Below are 8723 nucleotides of genomic sequence, written 5' to 3' on the forward strand. Positions count from 1 at the left end.
GGGAGAAGTGGGTTGCAGGCGGTCAGGAGGGGTGGCAAACCTGGTTCTGAAATGTGCTGCATGCGGGATTTTGTAAAGAAAATATTGCATCCCAAAGAAAGACTTGAAAAGAAAATCATTTTTTTTGCATCGCACCTCCCATAATAGTACATCCTGCAAAGAAAAATCTCAGAAAAAAAGAAGAAGCTGTTTTGGAGCTGTGGCAGCAGGCGTTAGCCCCAAACTCCCACCTCCCTTGGTGACCATGCATATGAAATGCATTATAATGCATTAAAGACTTGCAAAAGTCTTTAAAGGCTTGCTAAAGGCCCTGAGAAGTCCATGCATGGAGAAATTTTGCAGTTTGCCTGTTTCCCACTGGGGGTGGGTGGGGTTACTTAGTCTTTTTTCTTACAAGAAATGCTGGCTGCACCCTAGCTAGCACTTAAGTATTTGACCTCTCTCTGATAACAGTCCACCCTGCAATTCTTTGCAACTCTTTCCAGTAATGCTATGACTCCATAAAAACCTCCCAAGCACAGCATCCCCATGCTGAGGCAGGTGCGGTCTCTGAAAAACAACCCAACCACCCACCCACCCCAAAGAAAACATGACACACATATAGAGCAAAAATAAAACACTTTTTTGAAAATGCTGCAGCTTAACAATATTAAATATATATAAAAAGTAAAAAACATTTTAAAAACTGAAAATATGAACATATTTCACTCTCCTCTTCACTGTCTTCATTCATTACTGGACTAGTTGCCACCCCCGATGAGTTCCGCCCAAGAAAGTTTTCTGCAAGGAGGAGGAAAAAGGAAGAAGAGGAAGAGGAGCGGGGTTTGGAGCACAGTTGAAAAAACAGACTTTTGCCCCCCCCCCACACATGCACACACACAAGGTTGGTGGGACATATTACCTAAATATCACCTGAGATGCTGCATATCCTGGGCGTCAGGTCTGGCATGCAGCATCCCACCCCTGGACTTTTTTTTGTTGTGGTTCTGAAATGGAATGTGATGAAGTTCAGAAGGTTTGCAATATTGAAAGAAGTCATGTAACCACTCACTCCAAAGTTTCAAACTACTTGCAAAAAACTTACCATTACTGTGATGCTGCAGCTATCATCGGAAGCTACATCCACTGCCGTGGCAGCATATGACAGGGGGGATGTGGGGGGTGCAAGGATAGGAGGGTATATGGGCTGGGGCGAGGACATGCACCATAGGTGGGGGGGGGTGGAAGAATTAAGAGGGGGGAAGAAAATTAAGGGATTATTGGCCTTCCCCATTTTAAAATAATAATAAATTTTTCTGGGCGGACCCACCCTAACCTGAACCTATGGCCACTCCACTGTGTGCTGTGAGGGAGGAGGGAGGGGTGAGGAGTGATGAGGGTAAAAAAGAACATGCAGCGTCACCTACTGGCTAAAGGCTGAAACACAGCACACCCTCGTGGCAAAGGGGATTAGTTAGTAGTCTTTGGAGTCTCTGGCTGTTTGCACGAACAAATCCACAGTTGGAGCGGTATAACTGGACAATGCCATAAACGAACACATCTTTGAGTAGCGTTAGTTTAAGGTGCTAAATGGACTTTAGAGCAGAGGGAGATCCCGGGTCATGCAAACACAAACACAGTTGCATCAGCATAAATAGGAAATATTGTTTTGTCTACACATGCTGTGTGTGTGTGTGTGTGTGTGTGTGTGTGTGTGTGTGTGTGTGTGTGTGTGTGTAGTAAAAGAGCTTACAATTTAAATAGCCAAGATTGACCAGGGATGGGAGTGGAAACATACAAGCACAAAAACATTAAGTTCCTCACCCAAGATCAGTACAGCAAAACAGTTAGTAGATCCAGGCATAGAATCCATGTCTCTGGACTCTCAGGGTAATGCCCTGTGCACTATTAGATCATACCCCTCTCTCTCACCACCACCAAATGCTTGCCACATCTCATACCTCATGTCACATTCTGCATCTCAAATTTATTTTTATATTCATTCAATATCCTGAACTATACTGGTGCTATTAAATCACTTCAGCTCTATCAGTGGTTTAAGCCAGCAGATAATTACTGATACATGCATTTACCTTTTACTGAGCAGAGCAGTGTCTATGTTGATACTGCCTTGAGTTGCAGTTGTTCTGATTTCAGTAGAGAGAGGCGGCTAGATGTATTAGTCTGACAGGTGAAATTGCTTTGATTTGCTTGCTAATAATTATTGAGGAAAAAGCTCTCTGCAAAGGCAGCTCCTCATTATGGATTTTTTTTTTATTACACCTAAGTTTTAATCTTCCACAAATAAGAGCACTGGGCAAAGTTCATCAGGATTTATTGCCTGTCTTGACATATAATCAACAGGTTGAATGGCACTGCAGAGTTCTGAGCAGTCTGTTCTATGAATCAAGATAATAAAAATTTATAACATTACGGGGTTTGGTGCAAAAAGGAAATTGAATTGCATCCATATTTCCAAACAGAAAACTTCACCCTACAATTACACAAGATAACTGATATTTATTTGCTAGTGTTTTCTGAAATAAATGACTGCTTAAACAAAGTCTCTCCATGTCAGTTCATCAATCAAGCTAATTTGTACTAAGCCAACACACTTGCCAGTGGCACTTTCTTTTAGATGATAATGCAGTGGCATTAGCAAATTGCAACACAATCAGAGGCCAATAATTTGATATAATTCCTGCATGGAGCCTTTCTCTTTTTAAGGGCCAGATTGATTAATTTACTCTTGTGCCAGTGAAACATTTCTACAATCCCCTTCTCCCCATTTTCTTTGAAAGATTTCAATTTTTTGTCAAACCCCCTCAACCTGAAATTGCAAAATGCTTTCAGCCAGGATTTTCACGATGCTGGAAAAATCAGGTTTTTGGCTTTTGTGGGTTTCAGGGTTCCTGAGGAAAACCCTCTTAAGTGGTTTAAAAATGAGAAATGTCCTAAGGATGGTCTAGCTGTGATTAGAAAGCCATGTTTTGGTGAAAACATTTTTTTCACAGTCTTGAACAGTTTTAATTGGCTGAGAAGGATCAGTGCTTAGAGCATAGTGTTCTGAATTGAACTGACTCTGTTCACCTTATTACACCAAGGCTCACTGAAGAGCCATTAAAGTAAATAGAAATACAGCATTGCAGCTGAGACCCCAGGCACAATCTGAACCCACAGAAAGATGCAAATCATGAACATCTATTATACCTGCTTGTACCTGAGTGCAATTCTTTCCTGTATAAAATAGTCTATAAAATGGAGGGAATATGCATATCTCTATAGCATCAATGGCAAACTGAACCTTTTGAATATATGTTTAAATGGAAAGGAGATGCAGTAGCCATCTGAAAGAGTGACCTGTATAAAGAAGAATAATTAGGTGCAGTTAAGACAACCTGGATGAAATGAAATATATTTTTCCAACGCCTAGTTAAGGCATTTGAAAGCATTTTTAAGAAATGGTTAGGAGGAAATTACAATATTTTTCATATTTATTTATTCACTTTTTCACACAGTGGCTGCATCTACATGAGACACTGACTGTGCACTAGCTCATTACTACTGCACAGTAGCTTGTTACTACCGTGCAATAGCTCGTTACTACTGTGCAATATTGTCATGCAGCATGAAGCTACGAAACTACGCAAACTATCGTACATTAGTAATGAGCTACTGTGCAGTCAGCATCACCAAGAAGTCATTCAGAGACACTACTGTGCAGTAATGCCAGCTACTTGTATATCCAAATACTAAATTTCTGCACAGTAACAATTGCGCAGTCAGTGTTTTGTGTAGATGCCGCCAGTGGTCAACTTACACAAAGTTGTATTCTCTTGTGCAACGACTGCCCATCTCGTTGTTGAGACAAACTGCTAAGTTTCTGGGAAAAGTGTCCCATTTATACAAGTGACAGCAGCTATATTGTCCAAGTTAAACATTACAAAGGCTCTAAATTCTTGTATTTAATACATAATTTGAGTGCTCAGCTGGGATCAGGAAGGGTGATGTTTCCTGTTATGGTATCATAAAACACTTTTCAGGCATATTAAACATGTTTTATGCCTTCCTGTGAAGCATCTGCCATTGACCACTTGAAGACTAGCTATTAGACTAATAACTCCACAATCATTCTTACTGTCCTTTAGCAAGTGAAAAAAGATGCTTCAAAAGCCAAGTCTAGGGACATCAAGATAAAAGTGTACATTTTCAGGGTCTTTTTTTAATGATTTAATGAATGCTTTATTTTTTTAAGTTATATTTTATTTGGCACCAGGAATAAAGTTAGTCAAGAATAATGAAGAAATAAGCTGGCTATAAACATTATTGATGAAATCTTGTCCCCTGTACAGTAAATGGAAAAACTCCTATTCATGTCAATGAGACCAGGATAGTACCTTCATTAGCATTCAAAGGCCAAGTCACACAATATTCATACGGTCAGTGCTTTTCAGTTACAGGTCTCATTTTTAAGCAAAATGATATCCTGTGAAACCCCTGATATTATATATGTTTAAACATGCTTATATCTGAATAGCTTATTCTCTTCTCCCACAGAAAACTCTATAATGCATCTTTAAACTATTAAAAATTGTGCTCATACTAAAAGGATTGTATGACTTTAAATAGGAACATTTAAAGCAAGAGAACATTTGGGTAGAGAACTACATGGAGCATAACTCGCTAATATAACCTTTAAGCCTCAATTCAGAAAAATATGTAGGTACCCACCGCGTTTTACTCATGTGAGCCTGGATCTGAGTTACAATCTACTGCTTAAATAGAAACAACGCCCTGCATGATAACACGGGCTATATTTGCCACTTGTGTGTCATTAACTTGTAAAATATTAATCCATGTTTACCTCCACTGTCAATACATACATACCACAAGATTCATCTCATAACGTTTTCAATTAAGCTCATGATCTCATTTAATGCAATCTTTTTCTTCACTATCTGACCTGCCCATGCAACATCCCATATTATCCTTTTTAATAATTATTATGATTTATTTTACCCCAAGCCTGAGTGAGGCAGTAGAGAAACAGATGGGGAAGGGGGTTGTACTTATTCTGTTTGATATCAAAATACACACATACATTAAGTCAATTTGGTAAGTACCAGTGCTGTGTCTAGTACTGACCAACAAAATATAGTGCCCCTCTAGGCACTTATGAGCATAAAAATGAACTGAGAAACCTAGTTTAATATAATAGATGGTAGGATTAACAGGGGAGAAACTGTAGAATCTCTTTCACTAAAAGCATTAAGAGAAAATTAGACAAACAGTTGTCTGGGATGGTTTAGACAGGGACGTTCCTGTCTTGAGCAGGTGGTGTTGAAATTGATGATCTGAGGTCCCCCTCAGACCTATTTTTCTATGATTCTATGATTTCTGTGCCTCAGAAAAAAATGGAGGATGGTCTTGAAATAACAGGCAATGAGTGTATTAATAATCTATACCATGTTGCCCAGTGCCATGTAGGGTTGATTCCTACAAAAAGGAAAATATTCCAGGCCTAGGGGACAGAATAGAAGATAACATAGAGATAAAATGGAAGGATAAAGACAAAAGAAGAGGTAAGAAGGGACAAGTCTTCACATGAGGACTCTGGACCCAGATTAGGTAGTCACCTCCCTGCTACCCTGAGTTAGACTCCTACACTCTGGTGGTGGCTGGGAGTACAGACGTACAATAGCTGTGGCTAGGTTATTGGCTGGGTCTAGGCAGTTCCTCTTGGGGACCAAAGCATTAGCAGTCTACCTTTGTCATGAAGACCCAGGTTAGGAACTGCAGTCAAGAACCAAGAGCCATGAGGCAAGATCAGAGCCAGATATCCAGAGATGAAGGTAGGAATCAGAAGCCAAGAATAAGATGAGGCTCAGTAGTACAGGGGACTAGGGCTGGAGGTGGAATTGAGAGTAAAGAAGGAAACAGAGCTCGAACAGGGAGACCAGACTGGGAAGCAGAAACTCAGGAGGAACTGCAAGCTGAAGAGCTCTGAACAGCCAAAGAACTGCTTGAGGAAGGGTCTAGCCCCCTGCAGCAAATAGGACAATCATGAACAGCTGCAGTCAATCTGGGATTCAGCAGCTCCTACCAGGCTGGCTGGGAGCCCTTAAACCTCACAATCCCTCAGTTAGTGTGGGGGATTTTTGGTACCAAGCACACACCATGCTCATGGTGCCACTCTTTTTGCTCAGTACCTAATGCTGAGAGTATTCATGCAGGACATGGAAGCCCTGAGTTCTAAGCTCAGTTCTCCTGCCACCCCTTCCTCCCCACCACCCTGGCTATGAGTCTTGTTCTCTTGGACAAATAGGGCAACTTCAACAGGAGAGGTGGAAGATAGCACCATTCTGCCTACAGCATAACCTGCTGGTTGGGACAGTCTCCTGAAAAGCAGGTGATATGGGTTGGAATCCCCTAAAGCTGAAGAGGGCCTAGGACTCAGGACTCTTGTGTGACTTGTGTTGAGCTACATATACAGGAAACCCTCACTATTCGCGAATGCCAAACCCTCATCTTAAATACACATTTCCGCCCCCCCCCCAGCACAAATATCTTAAATAAGCTTACAAGAGCTCCTCAGGAGCTTTGTGCTTGCCCCTGCCGGGCTCCCACCTCCGCCACCGGTGGGCTCCCACCATCACCAGTGCAGCCGTGCCCCCGCCCTCCCCCAGCCACTGGAGGCTGATTTTGCCATTCGCAGGGATCTCAAGATCGTATGCTCTCAGTGTCTCACAGCCATTAGGCATTTTCATATTGCAGAATTTAGCACAGTGAATTCATTGCCTTTGTGATTTTAAAGGCAGGAGAAATAAGGGCTAAATTCTGAAGCCTTTGTTCACTTTTTTTACCCCCATCTTTGCAGAGTTTCTAGTGCCCCTGGCATTATCACATGATCCCCAGCTTCTTCACCTATACTGTGTACTGCCTTTCTCCCCAAGCTGTCCACTGACTGCACGGTGTAGGCGCTACTGGGTAAAGGAGAACTTACTGAGTTACACACTATTCTCTGCCAGCCAGGGTGGCAGCATGCAGCCCTGGGTGACTAGCCTTAAGATGGAATGCTCATACTTAGTCTGCACACATCACAACTTTCTATTGCTTATACTTCACATTGCCTGTGTACTATTTTGTCTGACAGAATTTAAAAAAAATATATTTCCAGAATGAAGTCTGATATTCTTCTGTATAAACCTGAAGTGGAAGTATGAAGTTACACTGGTGTAAAATTGATATGAGAACTGTATTCCACCCACCTTTGGTATGAAATAATGAATATAAAATGATGTGATGAAGTCTTTTACTCCCCTTTAAAATCCACTATGTCTACTGCTCATGAAGAAACAAAAATATATGCATCCCTTTAGAGACAGGATCCAGAGAGTCTCAGTGCACACACTAATACACTGGTAATGTTTATTACCACAATTGGTTTGACAACATCACATACACTGAGCCAATTAGGATGGTGTCAGATGAGGAAGAACCTAAAAGTGTGTTACACTTATATGTGGCTAGTGGAGAGTTCAGACAATCAAGATGAAATCACCAGTAGGTTATAAAAAGTTCTTACAAAATTATATTTCCAAAAATATAGAAACTTTTCATAAAACACTGTGAACATTGTTGAAAATTTCTATTGAGAATTTCCATAACATTTTATTGTCTTTTATCAAAATCCTATTCAATGAAAAAGGATGTGTGGTTTGGAGGGGGAAAGGGGGCTGCATTGTATTTTTAGTAAAAGAAAATGTTTTTTATAATCTAGAATGTAATTCTGATTAAAATTAAATGGAATAAAATGTCAAACTTTTCTAAGGGGAAAAGTAACCTAAAAATAAAAAAATCAAAAACGCAGAAAATGGGTCTATTTTGAACCTGGAAAAATGGAAACAGGTTCCAAGTTTCCTACAAATCTGTTTTTTGACTAGCTCAGACAACTGAGTTGCTACTGTATTCAATATCACAACTTAATGAACTACTTGGCCTAATTCAGAAGTGGTGCATTTTAAGGACTCAGGTCCCCTCCTGCTAATCTTCACTGTGAGTGATCCTTTACTCGTAGGAATAAGTATTTACACAGCCAGGCTTCTATTTTACCTGGTAAGCCAGATCCTCAGCTAATGTAATTCAGCACAGCTAATTTGGAGCCACTCCAGTTTACCTCCATTGAGGATCTGGCCCTATGGATTTATTTTCAGACTATATTGTTATTGTTACTGATTATTTGTATTACTGTAGGACACAAAAATGAACCAGAACTGCCTAGTAGAAGACACTGTATAAATGTAAACCAAAGTCATGGTCCCATTCCTAAGAACATAACATTTACATACAAGACAAAAAAAAACAGACATAGAAACAAGTATATGAAAACAATGAGTCAGTATTGGTCAGCATGACAGGCAGCAGTCTCAGCAATAAAATTGAGAAGGAATTTTTAGACAAAACATTTTTACACCGCATCAGAAAATGTCAAGTCATAAAAACAGAAACTTTGCCCTGGACCCATCAACTTCGATCAAATCTTTGTTAGGAAAGATTTCAAATCCAAGGTCATCACTGTAGAGAGAGAAACACCCTGGACTAGTCCAGAGTCTGGTTTTTAGGACACTCACCAGGGAAATGGGAGACCCAGCTACAAGGCTGCCTTTCTCCCAGATCCAAACTGAATGGCCTTGTCACCAGGGTCTGACCATTCTAGGATGCCATTCAGGGATGACATCCTGCTG

At 40.5% G+C, this 8723-nt stretch overlaps 1 long non-coding RNA gene across 3 annotated transcripts in view; it reads right to left on the reverse strand.

Moving 5' to 3' along the window:
* Nucleotides 1–707: 707 nt before the first annotated feature.
* The window catches only part of LOC102375532, a 34620-nt gene continuing 26604 nt past the window's right edge, over nucleotides 708–8723 (reverse strand). For all 3 annotated transcript variants that reach the window (XR_323626.3, XR_001357881.2, XR_323627.3), the window contains exons 3-4: nucleotides 902–986; nucleotides 708–780 (exon numbers count right to left, since the gene is read on the reverse strand). This is a non-coding gene — a long non-coding RNA (uncharacterized LOC102375532). The remainder of the gene's footprint in view (nucleotides 781–901; nucleotides 987–8723) is intronic.

This window comes from Alligator sinensis, unplaced genomic scaffold, assembly GCF_000455745.1.
Source record: "Alligator sinensis unplaced genomic scaffold, ASM45574v1 scaffold652_1, whole genome shotgun sequence".
NCBI lineage: Eukaryota > Metazoa > Chordata > Crocodylia > Alligatoridae > Alligator > Alligator sinensis.